Source organism: Ranitomeya variabilis, chromosome 3 (assembly GCF_051348905.1).
Source record: "Ranitomeya variabilis isolate aRanVar5 chromosome 3, aRanVar5.hap1, whole genome shotgun sequence".
Classification (NCBI taxonomy): Eukaryota; Metazoa; Chordata; class Amphibia; order Anura; family Dendrobatidae; genus Ranitomeya; species Ranitomeya variabilis.
The window spans coordinates 586770960-586786425 of NC_135234.1; positions in this window are offsets into that span (position 1 = coordinate 586770960).

A 15466-nucleotide genomic window follows, 5' to 3' on the forward strand; every position below is an offset into this window, starting at 1 on the left:
TTGCGAAGGGAATGAGGATGTCGAGTCCATATGGGTCAAAATACAGGGAGGGAAAAATAGTGATAAAATTCTCATTGGGGTCTGTTACAAACCCCCAAATATAACAGAAATCATGGAAAGTCTACTACTAAGGCAGATAGATGAAGCTGCAACACATAATGAGGTCATGGTTATGAGAGACTTTAACTACCCGGATATTAACTGGGAAACAGAGACCTGTGAAATCCATAAAGGTAACAGGTTTCTGCCATTAACCAAGAAAAATTATCTTTCACAATTGGTGCAGAATCCAACCAGAGGAGCAGCACTATTAGACTTAATACTATCTAATAGACCTAACAGAATAGCACATCTGCAGGTTGTCGGGCATCTAGGAAATAGTGACCAAAATATTGTACAGTTTCTCTTGTCTTTCGCTAGGGGGACTTATCAGGGAGTCACAGAAACTGAACTTTTGGAAGGCAAAGCTTGACCAGCTTAGAGATGCCCTTAATCTGGTTGACTGGGACAATGTCCTCAGAAATTAGTATACAGATAAATGGAAAATGTTTAAGAACATCCTAAATAGGCACTGCAAGTGGTTTATACCTTGTGGAAATAAAAGGACGAGAAATAGGAAAATCCCAATGTGGCTAAACAAAGATGTAAGAGGGGCAATTAACAGTAAAAAGAAAGCATTTAAACTACTAAAGCAGGATGGTACCGTTGAGGCTCTAAAAAACTGTAGGGAGAAAAATGCTTTATCTAAAAAACAAATTAAAGCTGCGAAAAAGGAAATAGAGAAATACATTGATAAGGAGAGTAAAACTAATCCTAAGCTGTCCTTCAACTATATCAATAGTAAAAGAATTATAAGTGAAAGTGTAGGCCCCTTATAAAATTGTGAGGAAGAAATGGTTGTAGATGATGAGGAAAAAGCTAATATACTAAATACCTTCTTCTCCACGGAATTCACGGTGAAAGATAAAATGCTAGGTGAAATGTCGGAAGACAAAGATAACCCTATATTAAGGGTCACCAATCTAACCCAAGAAGAGATGTGTGAAACCAGCTAAATATGATTAAAATAGATAAATCTCCGGGTCTGGATGGCATACACCCATGAGTACTAAGAGATCTAAGTAATGTAAGAGACAAGCCATTATTTCTTATATTTAGGGACTCAATAGTGACAAGTAACTGGCTTCGTGATAGAAAGCAGAGGATGGTTATAAATGGTATATTCCCTAACTGGGTCACTGTGACCAGTCGGGTAAGGCAGGTGTCGGTGCTGGGACCTATTCTCTTCAACATACACTGCTCAAAAAAATAAAGTGAACACTAAAATCCCACATCCTAGATATCACTGAATGAAATATTCCAGTTGTAAATCTTTATTCATTACATAGTGGAATGTGTTGAGAACAATAAAACCTAAAAATTATCAACGTAAATCACAACTAATATCCCACGGAGGTCTGGAGTTGGAATGATGCTCAAAATCAAAGTGGAAAATTAAGTTACAGGCTGTTCCAACTTCAGTGGAAATGTCTCAAGACAAGGAAATGATGCTAAGTAGTGTGTGTGGCCTCCACATGCCTGTATGAACTCTCTACAATGCCTGGGCATGCTCCTGATGAGGCGGTGGATGGTCTCCTGAGGGATCTCCTCCCAGACCTGGACTAAAGCATCCGCCAACTCTTGGACAGTCTGTGGTGCAACGTGACGTTGGTGGATGGTGCGAGACATGATGTTCCAGATGTTTTCAATTGGATTCAGGTCTGGGGAACGGGCTAGCCAATTTACAGCTTCAGTGCCTTCATCTTGGAGGAACTGCTGACACACTCCAGCCACATGAGGTCTGGCATTGTCCTGCATTAGGAGGAACCCATGGCCAACCCCACCAGCATATGTGTTATGACCTGGTGGTTAGGAGCACCTGGAATGACCTGATGGTTAAACTAGAAAACAGGACAAGCTCTGGGGAGTGGGATCTCTGCTGACCGCAAACTCTAATCCTATCGCACACACTAGAAATAGCCGTGGAGCGTACCTAACTCTCCCTAGACGCCTCTTCACAGCCTAAGAGCTAACTACCCCTAAAGATAGAAAATAAAGCCTTCCCTTGCCTCAGAGAAATTCCTCAAAGGAAAAGGCAGCCCCCCACAAATATTGACTGTGAGTTAAGAGGAAAGTCACAACACAGGAATGAAACAGGTTTTCAGCAAAGGAGGCCAGACTTACTAAATAGACTGAGGATAGGAAAGGAATCTATGCGGTCAGCACAAAAACTACAAAAAGCCACGCAGAGTGTGCAAAAAGACACCCGCACCGACTCACGGTGCGGAGGTGCCACTCTGCACCCCAGAGCTTCCAGCTAGCAAGGCAATATCATTAGCAAGCTGGACCAGAACTTAGCAAGTACTAATAAATATATTCAGTACACAATGAACAACAAATGAACTAGCAGGGACTTAGCTTCTGCTGGAGTAGACAGGTCATCAGAAAGATCCGAGAGAGATCTGAACCAGTACCGATACATTGACAGCTGGCATGAAGTAACGATCTGAGTGGAGTTAAATAGAAAAGCCAGCCTAGCCGCAAACGAGGGCAGCTGAGGAAACAACCTCAGAACCAGCAGTTCCACTCACAGCCACCAGAGGGAGTCCACGGACAGAACTCGCCGAAGTACCATTCATGACCACAGGAGGGAGTTCGAGAACGGAATTCACAACACATATGGTCATACAAAAGGGGTCTGGGGATATATTCTCGGTACCTAATGGAAGTCACATTACCTCTGGCAAGCACATAGAGGGCTGTGTGGCCCTCCAAAGAAATGCCACGCCACATCATTACTGACCCACTGCCAAACCGGTCATGCTGAAGGATGTTGCAGGCAGCAGATCTCTCTCCATGGCGTCTTCAGACTCTGTCACATTTGTCAAGTGTGCTCAGTTTGAACCTGCTTTTATCTGCAAACAGCACAGGACGCCATTGGCGAATTTGCTAATCCTAGTGTTCTGTGGCAAATGCCAGCATCCTGCATGGTGTTGGGCTGTGAGCACAGCACCCATCTCTGGACATCGGGCCCTCAGACCATCCTCATGTAGTCGGTTTCTAACAGTTTGTGCAGACACATGCACATTTGTGGCCTGCTGGAGGTCATTTTGAAGGGCTCTGGCAGTGCTCCTCCTGTTCCTCCTTGCACAAAGGCTGAGGTAGGAGTCCTGCTGCTGGGTTGTTGCCCTCCAACGGCCCGTTCCACGTCTCCTGGTGAACTGGATTGTTGCCTGGTAGCACCTCCAGCCTCTGGACAGTACGCTGACAGACACAGCAAACCTTCTTGACACAGCTCACATTCATGTACCATCCTGGATTACCTGCCCTACCTGAGACACTTGTGGGGTTGTAGAGTCCGTTTCATGCTACCACGAGTGTGAAAGCACAATCAACATTCAAAAGTGACCAAAATATCAGCCAGAAAGCATTGGTACTGAGACGTGGTCTGTGGTCCCCACCCGCAAAACTACTCCTTTATTGAGTGTGTCTTAATAATTGCCAATAATTCCACCTGTTGTCTATTTCATTTGCATAATAGCATGTGAAATTTATTTTCAAACAGTGTTGCTTCCTTAGGGGTAGAACATTTACACAGTAAAATATCGATAGCTGCAGATGATACAAAACTATGTAAAGCAGTCAATACAAGAGAAGATAATATTCTGCTACAGATGGATCTGGATAAGTTGGAATCTTGGGCCGAAAGGTGGCAGATGCGGTGTAACAATGATAAATGTAAGGATATACACATGGGAAGAAGGAATCAATGTCACCAATACACACTGAATGGGAAATCATTGGGTAAATATGACATGGAGAAGGACTTGGGGATCCTAGTTAATGATAAATTTACCTGGAGCAGCCAGTGCCAGGCAGCGGCTGCCAAGGCCAACATGGCGTGAGTTAAAAGAGAGAGGTCTGGATGAACATGATGAGAACATTATACTGCCTCTATACAAATCCCTGGTTAGACCGCACATGGAGTACAGTGTACAGTTTTGGGCACCGGTGCTCAGGAAGGATATAATGAAACTAGAGCAAGTACAAAGGAGGGCAACAAAATTAATAAAGGGGATGGGGGAACTACAATACCCAGAGGGATTAGCAAAATTAGGATTATTTAGTCTAGATAAAAGGCGATCTAATAACCATGTCTAAGTATATAAGGGGACAATACAAATCTCTCTCCGAGGATTTGTTTATACCAAGGAATGTGACGGTCACAGGGGGGCATTCTCTGTGTCTGGAGGAGAGAAGGTTTTGCCACCAACATAGAATAGGATTCTTTATTGTTAGGGCAGTGAGAATTTGGAATTCATTGTCTGGGGAGGTGGTGATGGCGAACTAAATTGAGAGGTTCAAGACAGGCCTGGATGTTTTCCTGGACCGTAAAAAAATTGTATCTTACAGCTAACAGGTTTTTAAGAAGAACGTAGATCTGAGGATTTATTCTGACGGAATATAGGCTGAACTGAATGGACAAATGTATTTTTTCGGACTTGCTAACTATGTTACTATGTTACTATTTCTACTCTTGTGAAATCTGTTCCACTTTGGTGGTGCCCGCCACTAATTTTTGAAAATGCGAATACTCCTGATTGGATGTCTATCAGCTGGGTTGGGTGCAGGGAAAGACCAGCCGTTCCCTATTATTCTTTTTATACTGCAGTGAAATTGATGCCATTCTGTTGTTGTCTGCCACTGATTTTTGTAAATGTGAACACTACTGGTTGGGTGTCCATCTGCAGGGTTGCTTGTAGTCGAAGACCTGTCAGTCCCTATTATACTATTTGTGCTCTCATGAAATTAATGCCACTTTGGTGGTGTCTTCCAATAATTTTTGGAAATGTGAACACTCCTGGTTGGGTGTCCATCTGCTGGTTTGAGCGCAGTGGAAGACCAGTCATTCCCTATTATACTATTTCTAAGCTCATAAAATTTATACCACTTTGGTGGTAAGACACTGCGTGATGGCTTGCCTTGCTGATATGCTTGCAATAATGTATTTCTCCTTTTTTTCCCCTAGAGTCGATTATACTGATGTACTGTATCTCTGTGACTTGCATTGGATGCATTTTCTTACCACTCACATGGATCACCATTCCACTGGACACCATTACTCCTCTCATCCACCGATGTACCCACACAAATCGCTGGGACAATACTATTAAATCCTTTGACAATATGGTCACCACCCCTTCCATTACCACCCACTGTAGTATGTCTGTATTCTAAATGGATGGCATGCATGGCCATCATACTCACACAGTGGAACGCATGCATTCGAAGGAGTGACATGCATGGCCATACTCCATCCACTTAGGTTACTTCCGGTAACACGGGCACATCGTGCTGTGAAGGGTTAAACTAAGATCAAAATTAAAGCAGGCTTCATTTTGCGCTTTTCGACTCTATCTTGCTGTTTTGAGATAAATTTTTGTTACTAGGTAAAGTTCACAGCTGTTATGAGACCTTGATTGTTTCAACCTGGACAGGACATGAGACTGAGGGTGTATTGTTCTACGAGACTTTGACGTACAGGCTGTTCCTGCATTCTTATAGGTTAAGAACTGTGAGTTTGTTCTTATGCTGATTGGTTGAAGTATCACTTTTATGATTATTAAAAGTGATACACAATAAATGGGGGCCAGAGATTTGCTCAATCCCCCCAAACAGAGACACGTCTCCATCTGGTCATTTTTAGTTGCCGGCAACTCTCTGTAGATCAATTTGAAATTCACTGAGTCAACCGTGAAGGATCACTTTAGATCCTCCCTCAACAGCTTGGCACCCGAATGTGGGGCCCCAAACAGGAACGCTTCTGCCCCCCGGAAGACAACAAGACAAAGGACCCTAGGACTGGACACAGGCACTGGAAAATTGGGACTGATCATCCCCCACAACAACCATGGTAATTTGGCAGTTATTCTGTTCAGACTGACCGTTTGGTGTGGTTTTCCAGTGCTTGTTGCTGAAAAGAGGATCTGAGGTTTTTCCCCAATGGTGGGGTGATTCTTGAGTGGAATCATATAGAGGTGTAGTTCCGTTGGGGGCCCAGTGCTCGAACCGTACCTCATAAGGGGCGGACACCCCAGATTGACCAGTGATGTAATTCTCTTTATAGTCAAAATATCCTGAAATCATTATTACTGTTAGAATCAGGTGTGGTGAGGTGATTGAAGGTGGGTAGGATGCGTAACTCAGGAATATATAGATATATATGTCCAGAGGTGTCCGGAGGGCTAGTCTGAGACGCCCTCCTCCTTTCACTGAGTACCGCGTTTTTTGGGTTGTCCCAGTGGGGGACAGGTAGACCCGGTGGAACAGACTATACGGCCTGTTGTGAATTTGGATTCTGGGCTCCCCCGGTGGCTACTGGTGGAATTGAACTTGTGACATCATCTTCCCTGTTCACCTGTTCTGATTAGATCTGGGTGTCGCTATATAACCTGGCTTCTCTGTTAGATGCTTGCCGGTCAACAATGTTATCAGAAGCCTCTCTGTGCTTGTTCCTGCTCCCAGACATCTACTAGATAAGTTGGACATTCGTCCATGTTTTGTTTTTGTATTTTGGTTCCAGTTCACAGCTGCAGTTTCGTTACTGTGTCTGGAAAGCTCTTGTTGATCAGGAATTGCCACTCTGGTATTATGAGTTAATGCCAGAGTCCTAAAGTAATTTCTGGATGTGTTTTGTTAGGGTTTTCTACTGACCATGAAAGTATGCTTTCTGTCTTCTGCTATCTAGAAAGCGGACCTCAAATTTGCTAAAACTATTTTCCTGCTGCGTTTGTTGTTTCATCTCATATCACCGCCAATATATGTGGGGGGCTTCTGTCTCCTTTTTGGGCATTTCTCTAGAGGTGAGTCAGGTCTTATATTTCCCTCTGCTAGCATTATTTAGTTCTCCGGCCGGCGCTGGGCATATAGGGATAAAAAGTAGGACATGCTACCTGGCTACTTCTAGATGATGCGGTAGGTTTAGTTCATGGTCAGTACAGTTACATCTTCCAAGAGCTTGTTCCTTGAGGCTTATGCTAGTTCTCTGGCCATGGAGATCATGACAGTTTGACCGGCCCACTAAAGGGTTAAAATCCTTGGCTGAGAAAGGAGAGAAATAAGAAGTCTGCTGAGAATTTTTTTTTTTTTTTTTTTTTCTCTAGTTGTGAGTGTGCTCTTAATTGGATCACTTGCCAGTCTGTCTATTCTGCAGTCTTTCTTTTTTTTCTCTCTCCTTCTAATCTTTGAATGGCTCTATGTTCACCTGTCTATAATGGATCTACAGAGTGTAACTGCAGGTTTGAATAATCTCGCCACGAAAGTACAAAGTTTGCAAGATTTTGTTGTTCATGTTCCGGTATCAGAGCCGAGAATTCCTTTGCCGGAATTCTTCTCAGGGAATAGATCTAGCTTTCAGAATTTTAGAAATAATTGTAAGTTATTTTTGTCCCTGAAATCTCGTTCTGCTGGAGACCCTGCACAGCAGGTTGGGATTGTGATTTCCTTGCTCCGCGGCGACCCTCAAGATTGGGCTTTTGCATTGGCACCAGGGGATCCTGCGTTGCGCAATGTGGATGCGTTTTTTCTGGCCTTGGGGTTGCTTTATGAGGAACCTCATTTGGAACTTCAGGCAGAAAAAACTTTGATGTCCCTATCGCAGGGGCAAGATGAAGCTGAAATTTACTGCCAAAGATTCCGTAAATGGTCTGTGCTTACTCAGTGGAATGAGTGCGCCTTGGCGGCTACTTTCAGAGAGGGTCTTTCTAATGCCATTAAGGATGTTATGGTGGGGTTCCCTGTGCCTGCAAGTCTGAATGAGTCCATGACAATGGCCATTCAGATCGATAGGCGTCTGCGGGAGCGCAAACCAGTGCACCATCTGGCGGTGTCCACTGAGAAGACGCCAGAAAACATGCAGTGTGATAGAATTCTGTCCAGAAGCGAGCGGCAGAATTTTAGACGGAAAAATGGGTTGTGTTTCTATTGTGGGGATTCTACTCATGTTATATCAGCATGCTCTAAGCGTACTAAAAAGCTTGATAAATCCGTTCCCATTGGCACTTTACAGTCTAAATTTATTTTGTCTGTGACCCTGATTTGCTCTTTGTCATCTATTACTACGGACGCCTATATCGACTCTGGCGCCGCGTTGAGTCTTATGGATTGGTCCTTTGCCAATCGTTGTGGGTATGATTTAGAGCCTTTGGAGACTCTTATTCCTCTGAAGGGGATTGACTCCACCCCATTGGCTAATAATAAACCACAATACTGGACACAAGTGACTATGTGTATTAATCCGGATCACCAGGAGACTATTCGTTTTCTGGTGCTGTATAATCTACATGATGATTTGGTGCTGGGATTGCCATGGCTGCAGTCTCACAACCCAGTCCTTGACTGGAGAGCTATGTCTGTGTTGAGCTGGGGATGTAAGGGGACTCATGGGGACGTACCTTTGGTGTCCATTTCATCATCTATTCCCTCTGAAATCCCTGAGTTCCTGTCTGATTATCGTGACGTCTTTGAAGAACCCAAGCTGGGTTCATTACCTCCGCACCGGGAGTGCGATTGTGCTATAGATTTAATTCCGGGTAGTAAATACCCTAAGGGTCGTTTATTTAATCTGTCTGTGCCTGAACATACTGCTATGCGAGAATATATAAAGGAGTCCTTGGAAAAGGGACATATTCGTCCATCGTCATCTCCCTTAGGAGCCGGTTTTTTCTTTGTGTCAAAAAAAGACGGCTCTTTGAGACCATGTATTGATTATCGGCTTTTGAATAAAATCACGGTTAAATATCAATACCCATTGCCGTTGCTGACTGATTTGTTTGCTCGCATAAAGGGGGCCAAGTGGTTCTCTAAGATTGATCTCCGTGGGGCGTATAATTTGGTGCGGATCAGGCAGGGGGATGAGTGGAAAACCGCATTTAATACGCCCGAGGGCCACTTTGAGTATTTGGTGATGCCTTTTGGTCTTTCTAATGCCCCTTCAGTCTTCCAGTCCTTTATGCATGATATTTTCCGCGATTTTTTGGATAAATTTATGATAGTGTATCTGGATGATATTCTGATTTTTTCGGATGACTGGGACTCTCATGTCCGGCAAGTTAAGAGGGTTTTTCAGGTTTTGCGGTCTAATTCTCTGTGTGTCAAGGGTTCTAAGTGCGTTTTTGGGGTTCAGAGAATTTCCTTTTTGGGATATATTTTTTCTCCCTCTTCCATTGAGATGGATCCTGTCAAGGTTCAAGCTATTTGTGATTGGACGCAGCCCTCTTCTCTTAAAAGTCTTCAGAAATTTTTGGGCTTTGCCAACTTTTATCGTCGATTTATTTCTGGTTTTTCGGATGTCGTTAAGCCATTGACCGATTTGACTAGACAGGGTGCTGATGTTGCTAATTGGTCCCCTGATGCTGTGGAGGCCTTTCAGGAGCTTAAGCGCCGTTTTTCTTCTGCCCCTGTGTTGCGTCAGCCTGATGTGACTCTTCCTTTTCAGGTTGAGGTCGACGCTTCTGAGATCGGGGCTGGGGCAGTGTTGTCGCAGAAAAGTTCTGACTGCGCCGTGATGAGGCCTTGTGCCTTCTTTTCTCGTAAATTTTCGCCCGCTGAGCGGAATTATGATGTTGGGAATCGGGAGCTTTTGGCCATGAAGTGGGCGTTTGAGGAGTGGCGCCATTGGCTCGAGGGGGCCAGACATCAGGTGGTGGTATTGACTGACCACAAAAATTTGATCTATCTTGAGACCGCCAGGCGCCTGAATCCTAGACAGGCGCGCTGGTCATTATTTTTCTCTCGGTTTAATTTTGTGGTATCGTACCTACCGGGTTCTAAGAATGTTAAGGCGGATGCCCTTTCTAGGAGTTTTGAGCCTGATTCACCCGGCAACTCTGACCCCACAGGTATTCTTAAGGAGGGAGTTATCTTGTCAGCCGTTTCTCCAGACCTGCGGCGGGCCTTGCAGGAGTTTCAGGCGGATAGACCGGATCGTTGTCCGCCTGATAGGTTGTTTGTTCCTGATGATTGGACCAGTAGAGTCATCTCTGAGGTACATTCTTCTGCATTGGCAGGTCATCCTGGAATTTTTGGTACCAGGGATTTGGTGGCAAGATCCTTCTGGTGGCCTTCCCTGTCACGAGATGTGCGAGGCTTTGTGCAGTCTTGTGACGTTTGTGCTCGGGCCAAGCCTTGTTGTTCTCGGGCTAGTGGATTATTGTTGCCCTTGCCTATTCCTAAGAGGCCTTGGACACACATCTCGATGGATTTTATTTCAGATCTGCCTGTTTCTCAGAAGATGTCTGTCATCTGGGTGGTGTGTGACCGTTTTTCTAAGATGGTCCATTTGGTTCCCCTGCCCAAATTGCCTTCTTCTTCCGAGTTGGTGCCCCTGTTTTTTCAAAATGTTGTTCGTTTGCATGGTATTCCTGAGAATATCGTTTCTGACAGAGGAACCCAATTTGTGTCTAGATTTTGGCGGGCATTCTGTGCTAGGATGGGCGTAGATTTGTCTTTTTCGTCTGCTTTTCACCCTCAGACTAATGGCCAGACCGAGCGGACTAATCAGACCCTGGAGACATATCTGAGGTGTTTTGTGTCTGCTGACCAGGATGATTGGGTTGCTTTTTTGCCATTGGCGGAGTTCGCCCTCAATAATCGGGCCAGCTCTGCCACTTTGGTGTCCCCGTTTTTCTGTAATTCGGGGTTCCACCCTCGATTTTCCTCCGGTCAGATGGAATCCTCGGATTGTCCTGGAGTGGATGCGGTGGTGGAGAGATTGCATCATATCTGGGGGCAGGTGATGGACAATTTAAAGTTGTCCCAGGAGAAGACTCAGCTTTTTGCCAACCGTCACCGTCGTGTTGGTCCTCGGCTTTGTGTTGGAGATTTGGTGTGGTTGTCTTCTCGTTTTGTCCCTATGAGGGTCTCATCTCCTAAGTTTAAGCCTCGGTTCATCGGTCCGTATAAAATATTGGAGATTCTTAACCCTGTTTCCTTCCGTTTGGACCTCCCTGCATCCTTTTCTATTTCTATTTTTCTATTTTTCATCGGTCGTTATTGCGCAGGTATGAGGCACCGGTTGTGCCTTCCGTTGAGCCTCCTGCTCCGGTGTTGGTTGAGGGTGAGTTGGAGTACGTTGTGGAAAAAATCCTAGACTCCCGTGTTTCCAGACGGAGACTCCAGTATCTGGTCAAGTGAAAGGGATACGGCCAGGAGGATAATTCTTGGGTCACTGCATCTGATGTTCATGCCTCTGATCTGGTTCGTGCCTTTCATAGGGCCCATCCTGATCGCCCTGGTGGTTCTGGTGAGGGTTCGGTGCCCCCTCCTTGAGGGGGGGGTACTGTTGTGAATTTGGATTCTGGGCTCCCCCGGTGGCTACTGGTGGAATTGAACTTGTGACATCATCTTCCCTGTTCACCTGTTCTGATTAGATCTGGGTGTCGCTATATAACCTGGCTTCTCTGTTAGATGCTTGCCGGTCAACAATGTTATCAGAAGCCTCTCTGTGCTTGTTCCTGCTCCCAGACATCTACTAGATAAGTTGGAAATTCGTCCATGTTTTGTTTTTGTATTTTGGTTCCAGTTCACAGCTGCAGTTTCGTTACTGTGTCTGGAAAGCTCTTGTTGATCAGGAATTGCCACTCTGGTATTATGAGTTAATGCCAGAGTCCTAAAGTAATTTCTGGATGTGTTTTGTTAGGGTTTTCTACTGACCATGAAAGTATGCTTTCTGTCTTCTGCTATCTAGAAAGCGGACCTCAAATTTGCTAAAACTATTTTCCTGCTGCGTTTGTTGTTTCATCTCATATCACCGCCAATATATGTGGGGGGCTTCTGTCTCCTTTTTGGGCATTTCTCTAGAGGTGAGTCAGGTCTTATATTTCCCTCTGCTAGCATTATTTAGTTCTCCGGCCGGCGCTGGGCATATAGGGATAAAAAGTAGGACATGCTACCTGGCTACTTCTAGATGATGCGGTAGGTTTAGTTCATGGTCAGTACAGTTACATCTTCCAAGAGCTTGTTCCTTGAGGCTTATGCTAGTTCTCTGGCCATGGAGATCATGACAACGGCCGCTCTAGTACTGTGCACAACTAAAGTAAGGATATTTAGCTGTAAAGGAGAATCAGTTTCCGTGGAAGAAAAAGAAGAATTTGTGTGATGAAGGTTTTGCAGAAATTAATTAAGTCTGAGAACTGCAGTATTCTGTTTCTGTGTGAAATTTCTAAAAATCTGATGGTAGGGGCAGCCTAAACAGCTGCAGGATTGCTTTCTCCTTTCTGTGTTGAGGAATGCTGCAACTTCTTATCTCCGCTCAAGTCTTGGATGGGAGGGGGCACGTAGCTGCACCCAAAAAGCTCTGTCCTTGGTGTAACACGTGCTGGGAGATCTGTGTTTTGTTTAACCCCTTAACGACCGCCGATACGCCTTTTAACGGCGGCCGCTAAGGGTACTTAAACCACAGCAACGGCGCTGTGGAAAAAGTGAATAGCGCCCCCCAGAGTCGGATTTTCTCTGGGGTCTCGGTTGCCGAGGGTAGCCGAGACCCCAGAGAACATGATTTGGGGGGTTTTTACCGACCCCCGAGTTGCGATCGCCGGTAATTAACCGTTTACCGGCGGTCGCAACAAAAAAACGCGATTTGCCATTTAATTTTTTTGTCCTCCGATGTGATCGCACATCGGAGGACAGAGAAATAGTGTCCCCGATGGCCCCCAATAGCCCCCCAATACTCACCTATCTCCCCCGGTGCTCCTCGTGGCTCCCGATGGGCGCTGCCATCTTTTTTCTGGGAAAAAATGGCGGGCGCATGCGCAGTGCGCCCGCCGCCCGGCACCCGGAAGATCTTTGGGGTCTCGGCTGCCGGGGGTAGCCGAGACCCCAAAGAACATGATCGGGGTCGGTTTTTACCGACCCCTGTTTTGCGATCGCCAGTAATTAACTGTTTACCGGCGACCGCAAAAAAAAAAAAAGCGATCTCCAATTCTCTGTCTTCTGATGTGATCGCACATCAGAGGACAGAGAAATAAGGGGATTCAGGGACCCTATCATACTCACCCGGTGTCCCTGGGTCCTTCTGCATCTCCTCTTGCCGGCTGGCTTCTTCCTCGGGAAAGAAAATGGCGGGCGCATGCGCAGTGCGCCCGCCATCTGCTGCCATCTGCCGGCCGGCAGGAGAGACGAGTTGGGGCTAAAATTAGGGTTAGGGTTAGGGCTAGGGTTAGGGCTAAGGCTAGGGTTAGGGCTAGGGTTAGGGTTAGGGTTAGGGCTAGGGTTAGGGCTAGAGCTAGGGTTAGGGCTAGGGCTAAATTTAGGGTTAGGGTTGGGGCTAAATTTAGGGTTAGGGCTAGGGTTAGGGTTAGGCTACTTTCACACTAGCGTTTTTTGGCTTCCATCGCAATGTGTCGTTGGAGAAAAAACACATCCTGCAAAAGTGCTTGCAGGATGCGTTTTTTTCTCCATTGACTTGCATTAGCGACACATTGCGACGGATTGCCACACGTCGCATCCGTCGTGCGACGGATGCATCGTGCTTTGGCGGACCGTCAGCACAAAAAACGCTACATGTAACTTTTTTTGTGCGACGTGTCCGCCATTTCCGACCGCGCCCCCCCGCACCTCACAATGAGGCAGCGGATGCGTTGAAAAAACAGCATCCGCTGCACCCGTTGTGCGGCGCTTACAACGCTAGCGTCGGTACGTCGGCCCGACACACTGCGATGGGCCTAGTACGACGCTAGTGTGAAAGTAGCCTTAGGCTTCTTTCACACTTGCGTCGGTACGGGGCGGTCGCAATGCGTTGGCCCGACGTACCGACGCACGTTGTGAAAATTGTGCACAATGTGGGCAGCGGATGCAGTTTTTCAACGCATCCGCTGCCCAGTCTGTCCTGGGGAGGAGGGGGCAGAGTTACGGCCACGCATGCGTGGAAATGGCGGACGCGACGTACAAAAAAAAGGTTACATTGAACTTTTTTTGTGACGACGGTCCACCAAAACACAACGGATCCAGTGCACGATGGACGCGACGTGTGGCCATCCGTCGGTAATACAAGTCTATGGGCAAAAAAGGCATCCTGTGGGCACATTTGCAGGATCCGTTTTTTGTCCAAAACGATGGATTGCGATGGATGCCACACGACGCAAGTGTGAAAGTAGCCTTAGGGTTAGGGTTGGGGCTAAAGTTAGGGCTAGGGTTAGGGTTAAATTTAGGGTTAGGGTTGGGGCTAAAATTAGGGTTAGGGTTGGGGCTAAAGTTATGGTTAGGGTTGGGATTAGGGTTAGGGTTTGGATTAGGGTTGGTATTGGGGTTACGTTTGGGATTAGGGTTGGGATTAGGGTTATGTTTGGGATTAGGGTTGTGATTAGGGTTAGGGTTGGGATTAGGGTTAAGGTTAGGGTTGGGATTAGGGTTAGGGGTGTATTGGGATTAGGGTTAGGATTGAGGTTATGGTTGAGATTAGGGTTAGGGGTGTGTTGGATTTAGGGTTTTGATTAGGGTTATGGTTAGGGTTGAGATTAGGGCTGTTTGGGGGTTAGGGTTGTGATTATCGTTAGGGTTGTGATTAGGATTATGGATCGTGTTGAGATTAGGGTTAGGGGTGTGTTGGAGTTCGGGTTGGAGTTAGAATTGGGGGGTTTCCACTGTTTAGGTACATCAGGGGGTCTCCAAACACGACAGCCAATTTTGTGCTAAAAAAGTCAAATGGTGCTCCCTCCCTTCTGAGCTCTGCCGTGCGCCCAAACAGTGGTTTACCCCCACATATGGGGCATCAGCGTACTCGGGATAAATTGGACAACAACTTTTGGGGTCCAATTTCTCCTGTTACCCTTGTGAAAATAAAAACTTGGGGGCTAAAAATCTTTTTTGTGGGAAAAAAAAATATTTTTTTATTTTCACTACTCTGCATTATAAACTTCTGTGAAGCACTTGAGCATTCAAAGTTCTCACCACATATCTAGATAAGTTCCTTAGGGGGTCCAGTTTCCAAAATTTGGTCACTTGTGGGGGGTTTCTACTGTTTAGGTACATCAGGGGCTCTGCAAACGCAACATAACACCCACAGACAATTCTATCAAAGTCTGAATTCCAAAATGGCACTCCTTCTCTTCCGAGCTCTGCCGTGTGCCCAAACAGTGGTTTACCCCCACATTTGGGGTACCAGCATACTCAGGACAAATTGGAGAACAAATATTGGCATCCAATTTCTCTTGTTACCCTTGTGAAAATAAAAACTTGGGGGCTAAAAAATCTTTTTTGTGAAAAAAAAAAATATTTTCTATTTTCACCACTCTGCATTATAAACTTCTGTGAAGCACCTGGGCATTCAAAGTTCTCACCACATATCTAGATAAGTTCCGTGGGGGGTCTAGTTTCCAAAATGGGTCACTTGTGGGGGGTTTCTACTGTTTAGGTACATCAGTGGCTCTGC